Source organism: Rana temporaria, chromosome 4, assembly GCF_905171775.1.
Source record: "Rana temporaria chromosome 4, aRanTem1.1, whole genome shotgun sequence".
Classification (NCBI taxonomy): domain Eukaryota; kingdom Metazoa; phylum Chordata; class Amphibia; order Anura; family Ranidae; genus Rana; species Rana temporaria.
Window position 1 is genome coordinate 210,071,167 of NC_053492.1, and position 22,264 is coordinate 210,093,430.

Consider the following 22,264-nt stretch of genomic DNA (forward strand, 5'->3'; position numbering starts at 1 on the left):
GGAAATAGTTTGCCTGGGCCAGCTTGGCCCAAATGAGCTATTTAAAGTGACATACAACTTGGAGTTAGGCTCTTAAACATAGGAAAAGATTAACTTGATGGAAACAATGAACATTCATCTAAATCTGAAATTACCTTTATTTTACTCTCTCTGTTATAGGTAAAAATGCTCTTGGCCTAAACAGTGCTTGCAGAATGAGCACAATTGTAACCTTATAAGCATAATAAAACACATACAAGACCTACAGCTGAACAGTAGACAATAAGGTCAATGCTTTCAAAAGAGTGACTCAAAGCTCATAGAGGCAGCTGTTGTGCTTTACTGTCAATGTCACATGGAAGCTGCAGGAAATAATAAGATATTTTCATGCATAAAGCATGATATAGATGACAAGGTGACAGAATAATGGTGTCATTGTATAAATCCGTTGGAAAACTACAGCTTGAGTTGAAAATATTTTGCTACAATTTTGGAATAGAAAGTCAGAGGAATAAAAAGGTGAAAATAAAAAGATGTGTTTAAGAGGATCATACCAAAAGAAACGCACCGTTATATTATTATTTGCTTATTTTTTTATTTTTAAACGTCAGAACAGAACGCACATTATTTTTAATCATACATGGATCCCTGATATTTTGTAAATTGTATGGAGTGTGCTACCTGACCCTCTTAAAATGCTCATTTTTATGCTAGTATGCAATGTATGCACTGACACAAACTATAATTTTTTCAGGTAGTTGCCACCAGTAAGCCAGTTAAATACCGACATGGACAAGAAAAAGACATGGAAACTGTAGAAAAGAAGATGAAATACAAAGTTGAAAAAGGTATGAAAAACATGTATCTTCCATTAATCTCCTACTCTCTCATTTGATCAATTTTTATATCTACATTTCTACACACTGCTTTGTCGAAAGTTGACAAAATCCTCTTTATAAAGTGGGATTATTCTGCTTTACATCATAGAGGAAAGATGAAAAAAAAGTAGTGGTGTAGATAAACAGTTTCTTTACAGCTTCCTGCACATTTTTGACTATAAATATTTAAATAAATTGTAGCCAGGGGCAGACTGACCATTTGGGCACTCAGGCACTGCTAGGGGGCCCCATCAGGGTTGCCAGCCTCAGTTAGACCCCTTTCACACTCAAACTGACTGGCTGTGTGGAAGTGCCTATCAGGGCCTGCGGCCGTGATAGGCTTTCTGAGTACAGCCCTGAGGCTGTAGTCGGCTTCCGGAAGCTCATCCTCGGGACGTACCGGCCGTACGCCCGAGGATAAGACTGACAGGCGTCTCAGCCAATCAGGTAACCTGATTGGCTGAAGCGTCATCGAGGGCGGGACGAGGGACATCGAGGGACGTAGAAGCCATAAAGGTAAGTGCCAGGGGGGGGGGGGTACTGGGCATGGTGGCTACAAGTGGGGGCATAGTGGCTACAAGTGGGGGCACAGTGGCAACAATTGGGAGCACAGTGGCTACAATTGGGGGCACAGTGGTGACAATTGGGGGCACAGTGGTGACAATTGGGGGCACAGTGGTGACAATTGGGGGCACAGTGGCAACAATTGGGGGCACAGTGGCGACAATTGGGGGCACAGTGGCTGTGTTTGATGGCATAGTGGTGACAATTGATGGCACAGTAGCTGCGTTTGATGGTATGGCACAGTGGCTGTGTTTTGATGGCATGGCACGGTGGCTGCGTTTTGATGGCATGGCACAGTGGCTGCGTTTTAAAGCATTGGCACAGTGGCTGCGTTTTGATGGCATGGCACAGTGGCTGCGTTTTGATGGCACGGTCGCTGCGTTTTGATGGCATGGCACAGTGGCTGCGTTTTGATGGCACAGTGGCTGCGTTTTGATAGCATGGCACAGTGGCTGCGTTTTGATGGCACAGTGGTTGCGTTTTGATGGCACAGTGACTGCATTTGATGGCATGGCACAGTGGTAACAATTGATAGGTACAGTGAGGCTGCAATTGTTTTTTTTTTTTTTTTCGTTTGTGCCCCCCCAAAAATTTTGAGCACCAGCCGCCACTGTGGGCTGTCAAGATAAGTCATCCAGCCCTGACTCCCTGAATCCTGACCCAGATTCACAGCTCAGGCTTAGCCCCCTCTCTGTCTAGCACACACTAGAGAGTGCTACATAATATTGACAGTAATTTATTTTATAAAATGCAACTTAAAAATGTACTTTTGCTCTGCAACACTGTAATATGGGACAGATTGGGACAGATTTGCATTAATCCAAGCAGCTAGTGTAATAATCTGATGAATACCCTGTTAGTTGCTTGGTATATCTGCATACTTAGGGCTAGATCCATGAAGCGCGGCACTTCTCTCCGTCTGGTGTAGTGTATCTCAGATACACTACGCCGCCGTAACTTAGGCGGCGTAAGGGCGCGCAATTCAAATGTATGTGATGGGGGCGTGTTTTATGTTAATACGTCATGACCCGACGTAAATGACTTTTTTTTAACGCCGCATGCGCCATCCGTGGGGGTATCCCAGTGCGCATGCTCGAAATTAAACAAGCCAATGCTTACGACAGTGACGTCATTCTACGCAAAGCCCTATTCGCGAACAACTTACGCAAACGACGTAACATTTTCAAAATTTGACGCGGGAACGACGGCCATACTTAACATTGGATACGCCTCATATAGCAGTGGTAACTATACGCCGGAAAAAGCCGAACGCAAACGACGTAAAATAATGCGCCGGCCGGACGTACATTCGCGGATCGCCGTATCTAGCTAATTTGCATACTCGACTCGGAATTCGACGGAAACGCCACCTAGCGGCCAGCGTAAATATTCACCTACGATCCGATGGCGTACTAAGACGTACGCCTTGAAAAAGGAAAACAACTGCGCTTAACCAAATAATACAGTGAATAAACAAAAAGCGGCTGGCACACAAACAAACAAAGTATAAAGCACTCACTTTCATTGATTTGAACTGTGCACCACTCACCAGCTGGAGCGATCCATCAATTTGTTTGGAGATTCAATATTTGGACTTCAATTTTTCCATTATTTCACACTATTGGTCACGATTATCGTCATTGACCATTGCATTCTAGCTCTGCACTTTGTTACATGAGACGTACGCCTTTCGGATCGATCCCTCATTCAGTCGTATCTTGTTTAGTGTATACAAAACAAAGATACGATGGGGGAACTTTGAAATTACGCGGCGTATCCACAGACACGCCGGCGTAATTCGTTTGTGGATCTGGCCCTTAGTATGCAGACCTGACCTAGAAACACAGACCCTCTAACATCTCTAGTAGTTATAAAACACTCTGTTACTGATTATCTCTCTACCTTTTATTACAATCTCCTGAACTTGGTCAATGGACTCTTATGAAGGGTTTGCTTTAAAGCAGAACTAAACTCTCTCAATCAGCATTGGCTATTTTAATCCTTATGCTGTTCATATTAGTAAATAGACAGGGAGACATAGTATATTTTCATGTTTTACCTTTTTTTTATTTTTTTTATTTCTTCAGTTGCTGCCTGGTTTATGGCCTAGTTTAAAATGATGTTATATATCAGATGAGTAGGAGAGACTTTCTTAGTGCACCTTCCTTGCTGCATGTCTGAGCTAAGGAAAGATGGATTCCATTGCTAGAAAAGCTGGGGTGTTTTTCAAAGTAATTTCTCAGCAAAATAAAGCATAGAGACATTGATGAATGGGTGAGCTTGCTTTGAACAATACAAATGAATTAAATAGCATTTTCAGTTTGTGGTGTTCAAGTATGGTTTGGTTCTGCTTCAACCACTTCTATACCAGGACAATTCTGTAATTCCTCTTCTACATGTAAAAATCATATTTTTTTGCTAGAAAATTACTCAGAACCCTCAAACATTTTATATATATATATATATATATATATATATATATATATATATATATATATATATATATATCAGAGACCCTAGTGAATAAAATGGCAATTGTTGCCGTTTGTTATGACACACAGTATTTGCACAGCAATTTTTCAAGCACAATTTTTTTTCCACTTTCATGGACTATCCTAACATGTCACACTTTAAAATTGTGCACACTTGTGGAATGTCACTAAACTTCGGTATTTAACCACTTCCATACAGGGCACTTATACACCTTCCTGCCCAGACCAATTTTTAGCTTTCAGTGCTGTTGCAATTCGAATGACAATTGCGCGGTCATGCTACACTGTACCCAAACTACATTTTTATCATTTTGTACCCACAAATAGAGCTTTCTGTTGGTGGTATTTGATCACCTCTGGGATTTTTAATTTTCTGCAAAAAAATAAAATAAAAAATTACCGAAAATTGTGAATTTTTTTTTATTTTTTTTTGTTTCTGTTATAAGACATTGTAAATAAGTACGTTTTCCCCTTCATTGATGGACATTGATGTTACTGCACTGACGGGCACTGATAAGGCAGCACTGATGGGCACCGATAAGGTGGCACTGATGTGGTGGCATTGATGGGCACTGATGATGGGCACTAATATGCAGCACTGATAGGCGGCACGGATGGGCACTGATAGGCGGCATGGATGGGCATGGATAGGCAGCACAGATGGGCACGGATAGGCGGCATGGATGGGCACGAATAGGCGGCGCGGATGGGCACGGATAGGCGGCACGGATAGGTGGCATAGATGGGCACTGATAGGCAGCATGGATGGGCACTAATAGACGGCAAAGATGGGCACTGATAGGTGGCACTAACGTGTGTGTTGTACTAATGGATGCCAAACAATGCCTGCCAATCAGTGATGCCCATTGTGGGCACTGATTGGCATCCATTGCGGGCACTGATTGGCATCCATTATTTCTGTTATTGCCATCCCTGGTGGTCTAGGGTGGAATACCTGTGTTTTGCATCCCTGGTGGTCTAGTGACATCCCTGGTGGTCCAGTGTGGGCATCCTCGGGGGGGGGGGCTGTGCTAATCGATCAGCACAAACCCCCCGTCAGAGGAGCAGCCGATCGGCTCTCCTCTACTCGCGTCTGACAGACGCGAGTGAGGAAAAGCCGATTACCGGCTTTTCCTGTTTACATCTTGATCAGCCGTGATTGGACATGCCTGATCACATGGTAAAGAGTCTCCGTCAGAGACTCTTTACCTAGATCGGTGTTGCGGGGTGTCAGACTGACACCCTGCAACAACGATCGCCGCGATGCGCGCCCCAGGGGGCGCGCAGCGGCTCAATATCCTGAGGATGTCATATGACGTCCACTCAGGATATTGAAACCACTTTGCCAATGTCTTTTTGCATAAGGCAGGCGGCAAGTGGTTAAAAATCTCCATAGGCTACACTTGAAAAATGTTTACAGGTTCCCCTTTTTAGCGTTACAGAGGAGGTCTTGTTCTAGAATTATTGCTCTCGCTCTAACATTCATGGCGATACTTCACATGTGTGGTTCTAACACATATGCGAGCACAACCTACGTATGTGTTTACTTCTGTGTGTGAGCTTGTGGGGATGAGGGCAATCTAAAACATTTTTGTTTATTAGTATTTATTTACTTTTACACTGTCCCTTTTAACTTTTTTTTAACACTTTTATTCATATTACAAGAAATGTAAACATCCCTTGTAACAGAAATAAGGAATGCCAGGTCCTCTTTATGGAGACATCTAGGGTCAATGAGACCCCACATATTTCCTCTACCATGAAAAGCATGAGATAAAAAAAAAAAAAACATCAATCTCTGCTTTCCAGGTAAAAAAAGTGCCGGAATTAACATCATGATGACGCATGCGGCCTCCCAGGGTCATAGAGATGATTGGGGACCATCCAGACCATGGCTAGCTCTTTGGTAATCCGGCAGCACCAATGGATCGTTAATCTGGCCTCCCGATCACACGGGAGAGCCCAGAAAGGCACCGGAGGGGGGGACATCTCCTCCTGCTGCCTGTAAAAGCAATCCAATGGCTGAAATAATTTTGTGGCTTTTAGATGAAAGCGGAGGTTCACCCTAAAAAAAAATTCTAACATTACATTGAGCTGACTTCTGACACTGACAGTATGCTGATCTTTTTTTTTTTATCGTAAATACTGTTTTATCGCTATTTTCCACCCCGGCTTCCGGGTAGTGAATCCCGCAGGAGTGGGCGTTCCTATTCACAGGCTAAGTGATTGACGTGATGACAAAAGCTTCCCACCAGTGCATACGGCCGCGTCGCGAGTTGCCGAAAGAAGCCGAACGTCGGTGCGCAGGCGCCGTATAGCACCGTATAGAGCCGACTCGCAGTCCGGCTTCTTTTGGCAACTCATGACGGTGGGAAGCTTTTGTCATCACGATAATCACTTAGCCTGTGAATAGGAACGCCCACTCTCGCGGGATTCACTACCCGGAAGCCGGGGTGGAAAATAGCGATAAAACGGTATGTACGAAAAAAGATCAGCATAGTGTCAGTGTCAGAAGTCAGCTCAATGTAATGTTAGAATTTTTTTTTAGGGTGAACCCCGCTTTAAGGGAATCACTGGTTGAAAACACAGATATCTGAATGATATCAGGCATAATTTAGATATCGAAGTGGTGATCCAAGGACGTCATATGACATTCTGGTGAGTATAAACAGTAAGGCAATAAAAGGAATGAACAAACTATTTTGTACCTACTAAAGTAGGTCATACTTGGGGGTTTGCAAGTACAATTTGTATTCTGCTGCTTTCATCATAGATGTTGAATTACAATTGCGCATGTGAGGCCATTGTATGACCGGGACAGAAATAGATTTATTCTAGAAGACAACTTATGTCTGCTTTCTGAGCGAGTGGGTTTGTCATTTGAAGCCTTTGGATGTAACTGTTTTTTCAGTTGCACAATATAATATACAAACAGGCTTTCATTGTGCCATTTCATTTCATCTTCAATCTTGACTGCACTTGTAAAAGCACAACTAATATTTACAGAGACAGTCCTACTGATTAAAATAAGCAGATGCTCAGCAAATTTTGTTATCACACGAATGTCATAATAGATGCAAATAACCTGCACAGTGTATAAAAGGGACAATATGGGAAAAATAATTATTTTGATTCACAGAGAATTGTGAATGAGCAGGTAACCATACTGGAAAAGAGTAATTATTTCTGTATCTCAAATACATGAACTTCCTTGGCTCTCTGTATCACTGGCAAATTGGCAATTACTCTATTCATGTACACTTGCAAGATTTTTGACAAAATATTTTTATTCATGTCTGAACTGAAGTAGTATTATACTGTAGGTCAGTTTTGTAAAGAAAACAGAAATATAGTAAGCAAAAATGTACATCTATGTGGGTTTTAATGTGTAAGAAATATGATTAATGCATAATGGTTGCTATGGAACTTGCCACTTCTTTTGAAGAAACATAGAAACATAGAAGTGTGTGGTCCATCGAGTCTGTCCCATTTTTTTGTATGTTTTTACTTTTATTCTATTTATTTTTTACTGCATATAGATCTATGTTTGTCCCAAGCATGTTTGATTTCACATACTGTTGACTGACTCATTAGCTCCGCTAGAAGTCTTTTCCAAGCATCAACGACTCTTTCAGTAAAATAATACTTTCTAAAATTAGTTTTAAACTTTCCTCTTGCTACTTTGAGGTCATTGCTTCGTGTTCTTGATTCAGCGTCATATTAAAAATACTGCCCTTCTGAACCGTATTCACCCTTTTGATGTATTTAAAGGTTTCATTCGTGTATCCATGTTCCCTTCTTTCCTCCAGACTTTACATATTACGCTCCTGATGTCTTAGAAAAAAAGCATAAACAAGCATATGATTTATTTAAGCAACATTAAAACACACCTTTCTCAAACTTTTCACCTCAGAGGTACCCTTGAAATAATTTTCAGGCCTAGGGGAACCCCTGATAAAAATGATTTAGCTGGTGGCCAGTGGGAAGAATGCCCGCTTACAGTTCTAGTCAAAATGCCAACCTTAGAAACAGCTAAAAAGTTAATGGGTCTTTCAAGTGGCATTGGTGCAAGAATTATGTAGGCATACTCAGATGAAAAGTCAATCAGCCACAGCTCAAGGAACCTCTAGCAATATCTTAAAGAATCCTAGATTTCCACATAAACATGACTGAGAATGTCTGCTGTAAACCAACAGTTATCACATAATTTTACTTACATTCCAGTTACATTTTAAAGTGGTTCTAAACTCTAAATGATTTCACTTTAATGCATTCTCTGCATTAAGGTAAAAAAAAAAAAACCTCCGCTGCCTTTTCTCCATCCTCCCACAATACACTTACCTGAGTCCTCTCTTGATCCAGCACTGTGCTGTACAGGCCTGCTCTCTCTTCCTAAAATCACACGCTGCACTACAAGCAGCAGAGGCCATTGGCAATCCAACACAGAGAACACAGCCTGCTATGGGTACACACACAGGAGGGGAAGAGAAGACAGCCCTAGCAGGGAACTCCAGAACAGGAGGTAAGACACTGCTTTGTGCAATATCAATACCAGTATAGCATCTTTTTTATTTTTTTTAAAAAAGATAATAAGGTTTATAATCATTGTATATCCCAAGGACACTAATCCTGACCTTTTGGAAACTTCATCCTTTAACTAAAAATATTGCTAAATGTGACTAAAATTTAATTTAATAAATTTAAATTTAAATTTAATTTATATGGCTATTTATATTGATATATTGCAAATCGATAGACCAGTGTGAATTACTCAATTTATTTATTTATTTTTACAATAAAGGTTTATTGAAAAAAGTTTAGGTAATGTACAGTAAATCAACCATGAGATAAGTACATATTATATAAGTGACTTGAAAAATATTGTTGATGCCCATCAAAACAATGTAATTTAATGTCATCATAATGCAACATGATTCAACTAATACAAAGCACACACAATGCTTATGAAACCTTCAGTGTAAAAATGTACATTCAAGCTTTATTAGCTCTGTCATTTACTCTTTTAGTGCCATCTTCCACCATCCCTGATCATTCCTACTTCTACCCATTCCATCTTCTCTATCTTCCACCCACCAAGTGTACTCCGTTTACCTCCTATTCTGTATGTTCCATATTTAGCCCAATTGTTCCACCCTTTTGAAATATGCCATTTTTCTGCTCACTGTTTCCACTTTACCTTTCACCCCTTCTGTCCACTTCAACTTCTGCACGCTCTGTTCACACCATCTACACCTTTCTCTCTAATCCATGTACTTCAATTGCTTCCAGCTCTGCCCTGATCAATTTTCCATCAACTCTATATACTCTACCTTGCACCCCACTCCGTTCACTCTATTTAGCACCATTCTTGTTTGCTCTGTGTTCTACCCACTTTGTTCTCCTCATCCTCTTGCAAACACCCCCACTCCATTCTTTGCCTGTTCTGTCTACTCTACCTTCTGTACAATCTGTTCATAAAATATTGTGCCTACTGTATCCTCTACATCTTCTGTCCAAATGGCCTTTTCCATGCCACTATCTGCAAAATATTTTGCCTATTTATTTTACTGTCTGCATACACGCTGCTTTAGCAGAGATTATTAAGAGCAGTGGTCTCTGGTTAGTATAGCTTTACTCACACAAAAAATCGAACTGAGTATGTAGAGGGAGGTAAATGGACTTAAAATGAGCAGTGATGTGTTCCATTATTTCTCCTAAGTTAATGCAGGCTTTAACAGATAGTCAAACAATGCACATGAATGTATTTCTGTTCATGACTGCAATACATATCATTATGTCTGAAAAAATCCCCATTCATTTATAAAGAGAAGCCTTCTGCTTAGAATGTATTAGTCCCCACTGAAGAAGGTCAGACTAGTAAGTTGCATATAGGAATAAAATAATTTATACTTAAAGGGGTTGTAAAGACAAAAATATTTTCCTCTTAAATTAAAGTCTGAGTAGCTGATAAAGTAAAAAGTAATGTTTTGCATTATAACTAGTTTGATACCTGTTGAAATCGAGCTGTTTTATTCACCTCCAGCACTCCTGAATCGTTATTCTCACTGACTTCCTGGTTTGCGGTGCGCATTCATTCTTGCTACATCACGGCCTAATGGGAACTACAGTTCCCATTAGGCTTTGCCTCCGTGCCTGTGAGGGATAAGAGAGCATCTTCACGCAGGGCTGTAGTCATAGGGAGGGGGTGAGCACATTCTGCTTTCCACCATGCAAAACGGCTCAGATGCTGGTAGAAAGCAAGAAGAGGAGAGACAGGAAATGGCATTTTCAAACCTGGATTACTGTATTTTGGAGGTCAAAAGGAAAAACAAGGTAAGTGATATTTAAATGCTCTTGCTTACAGCAATCAATTGATCTAATAAAAACAAACCTTTAGTGTTCCTTTAACAAATCGCCTACTATATTTGTACAGGCTCTCTTAAACTGGCAAGGGAATACACTATAAAACTGAAAATAGGGGTGTGTATAACCACGCACCAATGGCCATTGAAAGAGAAGATTTGCCCTTATTAACTGAATCATGGAAACATGTATGTGTAAGTGTGGATACTTTTAGGGTATGGTACATGAGTATTAAGGAGATAATAATTAATAATTTAGTCTCCACTACTACAAAAATGGAGGTAGGAAGTCCAGCCCCAAAGTGTGCATATATATATGCACACTTTGGCATGACCATACCACAGTGATTGGCCAGTCAAATTGATATTGTTAGGATGACTGTAATATACCTTTGTAGACATAGATCAAGAAGGTACCTGGTAGATATGTATACATCATATTTACTGGTTGCAGTGGTGGCCTGTCCATAAGGAGCACAGGGGCCACCCCTCTTGTTTGCATGCGGGGCGCCAGTATAATGCCTTTCTATGAGGTCTGTCTTTTTTTTTCAAGCAAATTATTAGAGCCTGAGGCCTCGTACACACGACTGTTTTCCTCGGCAAAATCCATCAAGAAAAATGCTGGCAGAGCATTTTTGCTGAGAAAAACGGTCGTGTGTATGTTTTTCGTCGAGACATTCATCACGCTGTAACAGACTGAAAAGCGCAAATCGTCTTTCACCAAACTTTTACTTAACACGCAGTAACATGAGATTAGCAAAAGCAGCACCAAGGTTGGCGCCAATGGAATCGAACTTCCCCTTTATAGTGCCGTCGTACGTGTTAAACGTCACCGCGTTTGAGAACGACGAGATTTTGTCTTGACAGTGTGTATGCAAAGAAAGCTTGACAAGATTCTCGAAAAGCCTTTTCTTTTACGACGAGATTCTTGGTCGCGTGTACGAGGCTTCAGGCTCTAATTGGCTTGAAAAAGGTTGTGCTTGGGGCGCAGAGCACTGTACCCCAAACCCTCCCACATGTGATACTGGTGAATCAATATTCTCTATCGGATTTTGGCTTCTCCTCCCGGCCAATCAGGACAGAAGGTGAAAATAAAGAAGACCAGGTTAGCCGGGAGGAGAAGTCGGGGAAGCCGCAGCGCCATTACCACTGGAGGGGTGAGTGCAGACCTGGGGGGGTTTGTTTGCCACCCCCCAAAATGTTTAGCACCAGCTGACACTACCGGTGAGTCAATTGGATAGTTATAATTAGCAGCAGGAAGGTAAACTATATTCTGTGCTAACCTTTCAAAGCACCCTTTCCTCTCTCTTACAGTGTTATAGTGGATTTAATTTAAACAAGGCTATAGAAGCATAGCACATCATTGCAGGCTAGTCCATCAAATAGTGCTACTTAATAGCAGGTGGCCATACTGTTTATGGTTGGGGGTGTTCAGTGGCAAAACTGCCAGGGTTGCAGCAGTCGTACGTGCGACTGGGCCCTAGCGTTCTGTTGCTGTTGGGGGGCCCCAAAAACCAGCATCTCCCCCTGCACCTCTTGCTGTCAGTTTAATTTGCAGTAGTGGGAGGTTGGGGATCGACAGCTATATGGTGGCCGCGGGATCTCCCTGGGGCTAGTAGTTCTCTTCCTGAATGCAGTGTATAAAGTGGAGAGGAGAGGGGAGGGGCCTCGGACCTGGGCAAGTATCAGTTTCACTCTTCAGTGTCACTATGCTTGAGTCACTCTGCTTGTAAACTCTTGCTGATACATGCTCGGGTTAGAGGCCCCTCCCCTCTCCCCTGTATACACTCGGGAAGAGAACTACTAGCCCTATGGAGATCCCGCCATCCATGAGTACATAGAGCTGCCGATCGCAGCCTAACACCTCCCCCCAGGTGGGGGGTACAGAGATGTGTTGGGGGTTGGAGGTACACAGACAGCAGAGGCCAGCCAGGTACACGGGGACCCTGATGTAAGAGGGGGGGCTCTCTGGGAACCCTGATGTAAGTAGGGGCTCTCTGGGGACTCTGATGTAAGGAGGGGCTCTCTGTGGACAAGGATGTAAGGGGAGGCTCTCTGGGGACCCTGATGTAAAGAGGGGCTCTGGGGACCCTGATGTAATGAGGGGGACTCTCTGGGGACTATGATGTAATGGGGGGGGGTCTCTGGAGACCCTGATGTAAGGGCAAGGCTCTCTGGGGACCCTGGTGTAATGAAGGGGACTCTCTGGGGACCCTGATGCAATGAGGGGCTCTCTTGGGACCCTGATGTAAGGAGGGGCTCTCTGGGGACCCTGATGTAAGGGGGGCTCTCTGGGGACCCTGATGTAATGAGGGGGCTCTGGGGACCCTGATGTAAGTAGGGAGGCTCTCTGGGCACCCTGGTGTAAGGGGGAGGCTCTTTGAGGACCATGATGTAAGGAAGGGGTTCTCTGGGGACCTTGATGTAATGAGGGGGGCTCTGGGGACCCTGATGTAAGTAGGGAGGCTCTCTGGGCACCCTGGTGTAAGGGGGAGGCTCTTTGAGGACCATGATGTAAGGAAGGGGCTCTCTGGGGACCTTGATGTAATGAGGGGGGCTCTGGGGACCCTGATGTAAGTAGGGAGACTCTCTGGGGACCCTGAAGTAAGGGGAGGCTCTCTGGGGACCCTGATGTAAGAAGGGGGGATCTGGGGACACTGATGTAACTTGGGGATCTCTGGGGACCCTGATGTAAAGGGGGGATCTGCACTCAGATATGTAATGATATTATATATATATATATATATATATATATATATATATATATATATATATATATATATATATACTCCCGTCCAAGCGTATGATTTTCTTTACTTCACTGCTATGGGCTCTAGCCCCAGATCTTTTGTAGACCTAGCAACGCCCCTGGTAGAGGTCCTTGATGGTTTCTTACTCTGGGGCCCTGAAGATTCTAGTTTTGCCTCTAGCGGTGTTAATAACTCCCCTTGTATTTGTAACACTGCAGAGAGGGCAAGTCTTTTTGTTTCCAACTATACCCCTATGTGATGTCCTTTGACTTATATATAGATAACCTTTAGAGCTGAACTTCTACCTCAATTGTTGTAGTAGTGGAGATTAAACTATTCATTATTGTCTCATTAATGCTCATGTCCCCTACCCTAAAAGTATACACACTTACACTTGTTTTCCATGATTCATTTAAGAACCTTATAAGGTAAAATCTTCTTCTTTCCCATTGGTAATTGGTGTGTGGGTATACTTACCCTTGTTTTAAGTTTTATAGTGTAGAAATTAAATATGTTTGGCTTCTACACAGGAACCATGTAAAGTTTCCTCAAAAAAACATGCATCAAATCAAAGCAAGTGCACACCACTTTTTCCACCCTATCTTCGGCCCACTCTGTCCTCCTCATTCTCTTGTAAACACTCTCTTCCCCTTTTTTTGCCTTCTCTTTCTACTCCATCATATCTACAGTCTGTTAACTTAACTACTTCCTGCCCTCACTATAGCCAAAAGACGGGGGTTTGTTTAGATTGCCAGGAGGGCATATGTGGATGTCCTTCTGTGATCGCGCTGCCTGCGCGCCGTAGGGGGTGGCAGGCTCTGTGATCGCTGAGTCCTTTGGACTCAGCTGATCACAGATCGAGGTAAAGGACAAATCACAGCAACCCTTTACCGCGTGTTCAGCTGTCAGCCAAAGCCAGCTGATCACAGGATGTAAACACAAGCCGGTTATTGGCTTTTCTTTCCTCACACTGTTAGCGTGAGGAGAGAAGAAGAAAGCCGTTAACTGGCTTATGTTAAAGGGGCATTGGCACTGATAATCAGGGCACTGATTATTAGTGTCCTGATTATTATTGCAGCCACACCAGTGCCCACCAGTGCTGACAATTTGTGCACCAGTGCTGCAGATCAGTGCCCACTAGTGCTGCCAATCAGTGCTGATCAGTGCCACCTATCAGTGCTCATCAGTGCTGCCTACCAATGCCCACCAGTGTTGCCTATGAGTGCCCATCAGTGATACCTATCAATGTCCATCAGTGCCACCTATCAGTGCTGCCTATCTGTTACACATCTCAATACCCTTCAGCGCCGCCTATCAGTGCCACCTATCAGTGCCCATCAGTGCCGCCTATCAGTGCAACCTCATCAGTGCTGCCTCATCAGTGTCCATCAGTTCTACCTATCAGTGCCCATCAGTGCCACCTATCAGTGCCCATAAGTTCCACCTAACAGTGCCCATCAGTGCCACCTAACAGTGCCCATCAGTGGTGCCTTATCAGCACAAATCAGTGAATGAGAAAAATGACCTGTTTGCAAAATTGTATAACAAACTATGAAAAAGGTTTTTAGTTTTTTCAAAAATATCAGTCTTTTTTTCTTAGTTTAGCAAAAAATGAAAAACCCAGTGGTTAATTATTTGTCCACAGTGCCCTCTACATGTATTGAACACCCTTTACAAAACATTCTGCTAACTTTGTTTACTTTAATTATTTTTGCCTATTTTATATGTGTTTTGATCACTTTGTCTACAGTACTTTTCTGACCTCTCCCTAGCATAACGTTGGTTCTCAGCAGAAGGTCTGACTACTAACTTGAATGTAGAAACCTGGGGGTTGACTTACTAAACCTGGAGAGTGCAAAATCTGGTGCAGCTGTGCATGGAAGCTTTGAACTTCAACTTCTTCAATTAGGCTTTACCAATAAAACCAGGAAGTTCATTTGTTTCTATGCAAAGCTGCACCAGATTTTGCACTCTCCAGTTTTAGTAAATCAACCTCATAATCTGTTCTACTGCATAAGTAGCCATGATGCTCCCTTGTATGGTAACAGTGCAGCAGCAGTCATGCATCGAACCTGAACAAATGGGTATCTTTCATTGTTAGCTTCTTTCCTGGTACTCTCAACTTCTTACATGACCATTGTCCTCTATGAAGCCTCGTACACACGACTGAGGAACTTGATTGGCGAAACACATCATTTTCCTTGTCGAGTTCCTTGTTAGGCTGTCGAGGAACTTGACAAGGCAAGTTTCTCCATTCCTGTCGAGGAAAAAGAAGACATGCTCTCTTTTTGGCTCGACGGGATCCTCAACAGTTTCCTCGTCGAAAAATGTACACACGACCGGTTTCCTCGGCAAAAAAAAAATCCCAGCAAGTTTCTTGCTGGTTTTTGCCGAGAAACTCGGCCGTGTGTACGAGGCCTGACCCTTTCTGAAAAAGATGCATTTTTCTACAATATTTTCATTTAAACATTTTTCTAAATATATATATTCAAGTACAAAGAGAGATAGCGTGTGTAGAAACTCAGTATTAATCATTTGTTTGTCAGGGTTTGTCAGAAAAAGAAACATTGTAACTATAAAAAAAGCCTATAGTGTAAAAATGTAAGCCACAAACCAGACTGCAGGGACAAACCATTGTCATACTGAATTTTTAAAGCCCAAAACTTTTCTGTACGTATTGTATTGACACCAATAGTAACTAGAAATGTAAGACTTTCTGCTATTTACATACTGATATTGCTGTGTTACTGAAATACATTGCGCTAAGCTCAAGGCATGTGTTTACTAGAATAAGACTGCATGTCAAATCTTATTACTTATCACCAGCCAGTCTTAGGTAATAAAAGATTGTCTGCTGGAAACAAACCTTCATATTGACTTTAACTTGCAATGACGATTATTTGAGTTTCAAAAGAATCATGGTGTTTTTGTGGCTATTGCATTTGAATATTTGCAGAAAACTGCAGGTTTCAGATAATTTTGATTCAGAAAACCCTCAGCTTAAGTCCAACATTATAAAAATCAGACCCGCTGTGTATATTGCAGCAACTGTGATAAGAAAAATAAGGTGAAACAATTTAGAATTAGGAATATGCTATAGGCACGATTTATACATGTTATCATGGAAGTGACCATTGGAACAGTGAGTCATTACAACAAATAAAAATACACAGTCGTTATATTATTGCCTGTGGTGAACCCATTAAAGCATATCTAACCTAAAAAGAAATGTTACATATTTCAGCTATACATCTTTACATGTAGTGGTTGCATTCGTTTTTCAGGCTGTCTTCCCCTTTTCACCTAGTGACACTGCCTATAACACACATAACCTTTTCTAGAGAGACAATACTCCCTTTGTAACACTGCACAATCTGGTGCAGCTGTGCATAGAAATAAATGAGCTTCTAGGTTTTATTGGCAAGCCTAAGGGCCCTTTCAGACGTGCGGACCGTATGTCCGCTTTTTCATCCATCCGTTTGCGGATGAAAAAGGGACATACATTGGTCCCTATGTGATTGCGGGTGTCAGCGGATAAACAAGATCCGATTTTGCAGACGGAAGAATGTCCTATTTTTTCTTCCGTCTGTGGATCGGATCGGATGAACACAGACACACGGTCCGTATTCATCCGATCCCCCCATAGGAGAGGAGAAAAGACAGGGCGGTCCCTGTACAGTGTGCGGAAATCGCCCTGTCATCCGACGGCTCAGCGGGGATATACGGAGCGATCCCCGCTGAGCTTAACCTCCTTAAACCGCACACAGTCAAATGACGGCGGGCGGAATCCCCTGTTGTTCTGACAGGACGTCATATGACGTCCTGTCATTAGAAGCTGCTAGGGGGCGCGTGCGTCGCGTTACTGGGAACACTGTGCGTCTGCCAGTCACATTTATACAGTAATCAATGCATATTTATAGCACTGTTCACTGTATAAATGTGAATGGTCCCAAAAATGTGTCAAAAAATGTCCGATGTGTCCGCTATAATGTCGCAGTCCCGAAAAAAGAAAAAGTCTGGAGCAGCTGTACATAATAACCAATCACCTTTTATCTTCAACTTGCTCATTTGAGCTTTGGATATGAAAGCTAGAAGCTCATTGGTTTCCATGCATAGCTGCTCTGAATTCGGTCTGCTCCAGTCTTAGAAAATTCCCCTCAGTATCTCACTGCAGAACAATATACCGTATATACTCGAGTATAAGCTGACCCGAGTATAAGCCAAGGCCCTAATTTTACCACAAAAAACTGGGAAAACGTATTGACTCGAGTATAAGCCTAGGGTGAGAATGCAGCAGCTACTGTAAGCGTAAAAGAGGGTCAACAATGCCCATTTGCAGCTTCACTGTGCCCATTTGCATGCCTCACTATGCCCATTTGCAACCTTACTGTGCCCATTCTCACTGTGCCCATTGCAGCCTTACTGTGCCATAGCAGCCTTACTGTGCCCATTCTGACTGCGCCCATTGTAGCCTTACTGTGCCCATTGCAGCCTTACTTTGCCCATTCTCACTGTGCCCATTGCAGCCGTACTGTGCCCATTGCAGCCTTACTGTGCCTATTCTTACTGTGCCCATTGTAGCCATATTGTGCCCATTCTCATTGTGCCCATTGCAGCCTCAGTGTACCTGTATTCTTGCAGACTGTAGGCATCCATTTTTCCCATTGGAACCCATTGGTCCCATTCAGTCAGTGTACCTGTCGGGTCGCGGGCGTCCATTTTTCAAAACTTGCGGCTTCCTCCCGGTCCGTGATAAGCATTTGACACTGTGTTCAGCTACCGCCTATCACGGAGGTCCTCTCATCCTCGGACTCAGTTTCCCAGCAGACACTGTGTTCAGTGTTCCGCCAATCACGGACCTTCTTTCATCCTCGGACAAGAGGACGTCCATGATAGGTGGAACACTGAACACAGTGGGCCAGATCCACAGAAGAATTACGCCGGCGTATCTATTGATACGCCGCGTAATTTCAAAGTTCCCGTGTCGTATCTTTGTTTTGTATCTACAAAACAAGATACGACTGCATCTGGGCTCGATCCGACAGGCGTACGAATTAGTACGCCGTCGGATCTTAGGTGCATTTTTCCGCTGGCCGCTAGGTGGCGTTTCCGTTGAATTCCGCATCGAGTATGCAAATTAGCTAGATACGGCGATCCACGAACGTACGTCCGGCCGGCGCATTTTTTTACGTCGTTTGCGTTTGGCTTTTTCAGGCGTATAGTTACCCCTGCTATATGAGGCGTATCCTATGTTAAGTATGGCCGTCGTTCCCGCGTCGAATTTAGAATTTTTTACATCGTTTGCGTAAGTCGTTCGCGAATAGGGATTTGCGTAGAATGACGTCACTGTCGTAAGCATTGGCTTGTTCCGGTTTAACTTCGAGCATGCACACTGGGATACCCTTACGGACGGCGCATGCGCCCTTAAAAAAATACTTAATTTACGTCGGGTCACGACGTATTTACATAAAACACACCCCCATTACATCGATTTGAATTGTGCGCCCTTACTCCGCCAAAATTACACTATGCCGCCGTAACTTACGGCGCAACTTAATTGAGGATAAGGAAAATACGATGTAAGTTACGGCGGTGTAGTGTATCAGAGATACGCTACGCCAGCCACAACAATGCGCCAATGTACGTGGATCTGCCCCAGTGTCTGCTGGGAAAGTCTGAGGATGAGAGGACCTCCGTGATAGGCGGTAGCGGAACACAGTGTCAAACGCCTATCACGGACCAGGGGGAAGCCGCAACTTTTGAAAAATGGACGCCCGCGACCTGACAGGTACACTGACTCGAGTATAAGCCAAGGGGGCTATTTTTAGCCCTACTTGAGTATATACGGTACTTTGGCTTTGTAAACGTTTTTATATCATTAAGTCATATCTGTAGCCTATGGTTTACTAGACCACATCAATCATGACACAGAGCAATAAATCTACATAGCAGACCCCATTGAAGCATCCAGACAGATTGCCAATTCCTATTTTTAAAATCAAAAATGTTGTGCATGTGATTGGATATTTAGGGTGAGCAAATCATGACATTATTCACTAAGCTAAGTGGACATGGTGTACTTCTTTAGTAAAAAAACACCAACACATACACACTGTCAGTTATAATTTTTGGTATTTCTACAGCTGTCCTGTTAAAATTGAAGCGCAATGCTCTAAATCACTAATTGACCACGTTTTGTTGTATTTTTTTTTTTTTCAGGCTAATTTAAAAGTATGGAATCAGAGAAGAAAATGCCTAGAAGCCAAATATACATTTAATAATGAAAAGTGAAAAAGACTGCAAAGTATCGACATGCACGCCCTATAAACAGTGCTTCAATACTGCAACCATTTCTATGAGTCCAAATAATGGAATCAAAAAAATATGGAAAACATGATGTCTGCAAAAAAAATCCATGCAAATATATTGTATTGTTTATTGAAATTGTACAGCTAAAATTATGAATATTACAGAGAATTGTTAGCATATCATTCTATATAGATTTGGTTGTGCTCAGTTTATGCTTCAACTTACTCAGCCCATATATGGATCAGTTTTTTTTATTCAACCAGCAGGTTTAAAGAAGAAAACAAACAATATCCCCCCACCCACACACACTTGATGTGGGTGGAGGAATCCTCCTACTGTGTCTTTGTATTCTGACGGTGGGGGGACTTACACTCTGTCAGAATGCATTGATCAGAAAATCCAATAAGGTGGTTCTACAGAAGTCAATTGGTAGATCTACTTATTTATAACCTCCCTGCACATATATAGATCAAAATTTGGCCAGTCCCTGCTGAACTGGCAGAATTCCAATCCATGTATGGCTGCCTTTACTTTCAGCAAATTTGAGTAATCACAGCATTAAATGTAGGTTAAATGGAGTGAGGACTGCATTACACTCTACAGCACCCTCTAACAGGCTAGGTAACTGAAATACAATCACAGGTGATATAATTTGCTGCTCAATGATTGCAGTATTCTAGTCTGCATCTCTTCAAGGTAATACTTAAAGCGGAGGTTCACCCTCATTTATAGTCTACGTTAATCACACGTTATAAGTCTCTATATTTCAACTTTGCTGATTAAATTTTTTTTAAACGATTCCATACCTTGTTAGGACGTTCAGAACCAGGCACTTCCTGGTTTGGCTCCTGCGGGAGTGGGCGTGTCGCTTTAGCTGCAATGGATGCTAATAGGAGGTGCCTGTCGTCACAACGGGGCGTGAACTTTTTATTACGCCGGCCGTTGTGATGGCAACGGAGAAGTGTTGACGGCGCTGCTTGCCGTCAACACGGCTCATTCCCCCAGCTTCCCGGAAGCATTTGCTTGTGGGCTTCACGCTGACCACAAGCAAAATGGAAACAGCCAGCATAAAATTGTATAAACACACATTTGATATAGGTGGAGAATGCTGGGTAGTAGAGAACTTAACTATGTGAGTACTATCTTTGGAAGATCAAAAGAGTTTAATGAACTTTAAACTTTAAATTAAAACCCCCGCTTTAATATCTGGCCTGATAGGGGATCCTGAGGACAGGAGTTCAGAACCACTGCTCTACAAAAAATGTAACCACCAGAATAGGTTTAGGTACAATCACTAAAATCCAGAATTTTGCCTGATCTCCCAGGTAAATAAATCCAGTTAAGGCTATGGTGTTATGGGTAAACTGGTAACTCCTGTGGACTTCTAATGCAGGACCCTGGCCAATTTGCACTCAGATTCTCATGTCACACAGTCCCACCTCCTCGCCCTGTGATGATCACGTCACACAGTCCTCCTCACCAGGCATTGGACCAGTATTCTCTCTATAAAATGCACCGGGCAAGGATGCGGGGCTGTGTGACGTGAGCAGCAAAGGGTGAGGAGGCGGGACTGTGTGACAGCGAGCACTGGGAACCCAGAAATTCATATGAAAGCTGAAGATCGGCCAGCTCGACTCTTCTTCCCCTCTCTTCCCATAGCTGGGATTACAGCTCCTGTTTAACCCCGCCTGCCAGAGGTACTCGTCCCCCTTCTCGGAGGTGTCCCATGCTCGTCAGCCCTCATTTTCTACTCGCAAAGTTTGAGTAGGTAAGTGGCAAATTTGAGGGCTGTTATATACAGTATATATATATATATATATATATATATATATATATTTATATATATATATATCCCTAACGCAATGATCTTGCATTGCTGTTTAGAGTTATAAAACTGTGCTGCTAATGGTGTCTTGCAAGCATCGTAATGGGCTGTCAGGATTTATTTTTACCTAAATCATGTACCATTAAAGAAAATAATGTAAACCATTTTACAGTTACACAGGCTGTTCTCTCAATGTACATTAATGAATGTATATAGCCTTAGGAAGAAATAAACTGACACTTCTCAATAATGGATGTTCATGTCCATAAAGTATGTAAAGTTAAACAGTAATTAAAACTAATCACTGACTATTTTAATCAGTGAATGTCAGGAATGGCATTATCATAGTAGCAATCTCAGTACAGCACTTATGCAGTAAGCCTCTGTAGATAAGTCAAGATGGTGTGATGGATGGCAATTATGTCTCCAGGCAATATTCTTCTTAGTTGCATGATTCAGGAAATGCAGCACTATCTATATATTTATTATAGATTTTTTTCAGCTTCTCGGCTCCTTTCATTACATTTTACTTTTCTCCATGTTCAAAATGATTTTGAAATATTAATCCTCAAAGTATAGCATCTGTACTCAAGGATGTCCCTAGATCATCTTCTCTTTGTTAATATATCAATATCTACTTGTTTGTTTACAATTTCTCCAAACAAGGGTGGTATCTATGTAATTCTTACAGTTTTAACTTTTACTTTAGTTTTCTTTCTTTATCTAAAGTTTAACAGTACAATGTTAACTGCTACTGGGTATATATGCATTTAAAGTACAGTCCTCTGTTATATCCTACTGGAACAATTTAGCCTACTTCTTCTTATAATAATGCTTTAGATAATTCATCACTGTGTGAAATTATTTATGGGCAACTCTCAATAAATTAGAGATCAGAGATTTGGAAACAAAAATATTCCTTTTTTAGGCCATTTACTTGTTTGATTAGAAATATTCTCCTACTACATGCTTCAGTTTTGGGTATTTAGTTTCATATTTACCTTAGAATACTCTGGCGTAAAGAAGAATCTAAGGCAGTCACTGATTGAATGTTGGGATGGGACTTGTACAGGGCCTGAAGTTTTAACAATACATTCCTTCCAAT

At 42.2% G+C, this 22,264-nt stretch overlaps 1 long non-coding RNA gene across 1 annotated transcript; it reads left to right on the plus strand.

Moving 5' to 3' along the window:
- Nucleotides 1–739: 739 nt before the first annotated feature.
- LOC120936963 lies at nt 740–22,007 on the plus strand. The gene is made up of 2 exons (XR_005748655.1): nt 740–827; nt 19,245–22,007. It is a non-coding gene; the product is annotated as an uncharacterized LOC120936963 (long non-coding RNA).
- Nucleotides 22,008–22,264: the final 257 nt, after the last annotated feature.